Source organism: Mustela putorius, unplaced genomic scaffold (assembly GCF_011764305.1).
Source record: "Mustela putorius furo isolate JIRA1106 unplaced genomic scaffold, ASM1176430v1.1 tig00003845_pilon_pilon_pilon, whole genome shotgun sequence".
NCBI lineage: Eukaryota > Metazoa > Chordata > Mammalia > Carnivora > Mustelidae > Mustela > Mustela putorius.
The window spans coordinates 85437236-85438985 of record NW_025421998.1 but is presented as its reverse complement, the minus strand read 5'-3'; the positions used below and the strand labels follow the sequence as shown (position 1 = coordinate 85438985).

The following is a 1750-nucleotide window of genomic DNA, read 5'->3' as shown; positions in this document are numbered from 1 at the left end:
TCCAGTTGGTGATGAAACACGAGTGAGCTTGAGGCACTGCCGAAGCATTCGAACACCTCTAGTCTCTCCTTTCCCTCACACTTTAGTTTGGGGTGTTGGGTCGCACGTGGCTGGAATGCTTTGATCACTTTGCACATCAGGAAAACCAGTTTGGCTAAAACGATGCCGGTGATCTAAAACAATGCTAGGGTCTTGAGTAGACTGGTTTCTCCATTTCAGGCTGCTGGTCGGTGGCCCCTCTAAGGCCCTTCCTTCTTCCTTCTATGACTCCTGGAACATCAATCAGAAGATGAGTATCATACTGTGTAACTCTTTGAACCAGTGTCTCTCTCAAACTGGAATGTCCAGCCCAGTATATTAAAAAATCACCCACGAGAAGAGGTTCTGCAGGCCTTCACAAGATCTGGAGTTTCCACGACGAGCATACCTGATCTTTATAATCTGAGCGCTCAGCGTTGAAGCTAAGCTGCTGGGAAGTAGTTCGGGCATTATAATCCAGGCAGTCAGTGGTTGAGTTAGAACACAAGCTTGAAGCTCCACATCCCTGGGCAGAAAGAGAAGCTCAGACTGGTTGAGATGGCTGGTACCCATGGGGTTGAGCGTCCCTGGCCTAGGAAGCTGGGGATCTTGGGGGTCAGGTAAGATCCATAGTCCATGTCTCCAGAGTAGGACACTGGGCAGCATTTCCTTGACTGTAACCTGAAGCCTGAGTATGGGTCCCAGGGTAGGGCCTCTGTGTGCAGGAAGAGGAGGAGGACAAGGGATCGGACAGTGGGGAGACAATTTGGGGTCCAGATAGACCTAGGAGCCCTGTTGCTGGAAACAGCTGGGACCGAGGTGCTAGGGGAGGGCCACTGGTTCCCCTCTGTGAACTCACTTCCTGAGCTGGAGATACCCTTTTCTCGGCAGCTCTGACTTTGTTTTGACCTCCGTGTTGTAGTAGTTCCGGCTTGATGACGGCCCTTCGCTCTTTGATTGTTAATCCATGCCCGTGCCCCAGCCCCCGGGCAAGCAGGTTTTCAGCAGCACGTCTAGCTGCACCTGGGTGAACGTTGTCCTCTCCTGACGCTGTCTCGAGGGGTGGGGGGTGGTGGTGGCCAGGTGGCCCACTGAGGAGCAGCCCCAAGGGGTCCAGACTCTGCGCCCATTGACTGTGTGAGCCATCACGCCAAGGTTGTTGGGAGGTGCACTGTTGGCCAAGATCAAGGGTACCCAGCTGGAAGGTCATACTTCTCCTGGGTGGATAGGCTCCGGGGCCTCGGTGGGTGGATTCGGAGTGCAGGAACTAAGGGCAGGACAGATGGACAGAGGTGCTGATTTGTGGCTTCCTCTTCCTGCTTTTTTTCTAGGAGTTGTCTAGCTTCAGGCCTTAGGCTTGTCTCTCACCCATTTCGAGTTGACTCCTGTGTGTAGTGTAAGGATCCAGTTTCGTTCTTTTGCATGAGGAGATCCCGTTTTCCCAAGGTTAATTATTGAAGACATCATCATTTCCCTTCCGTGTCCTTTCCGTCTTGGCGCCTCTGCTGAAGATCAGTTGACCATAAACGTGACCAGTTACTTCTGGGCTCTCTCTTCTGTTCCATTGGGCCACATGTGTGTCTTAAGGCTGGCATCAGTTTGAAAAGAAGTCACTTTACTACTTCTTTAAATTTTTGGTAGAATTCACCAGTGAAGCTGTTGGTCCTGTGCTTTCCTTTGTGGGGAAGCTTTGAATTACTGATTCAGCCTCCGTACAAGTTACAAATCTGTT

At 51.4% G+C, this 1750-nt stretch overlaps 1 pseudogene; it reads right to left on the bottom strand.

The window, feature by feature from the left end:
* Positions 1–394: 394 nt before the first annotated feature.
* LOC123387045 lies at positions 395–971 on the bottom strand (annotated as a pseudogene).
* Between the last annotated feature and the right edge of the window lie 779 nt (positions 972–1750).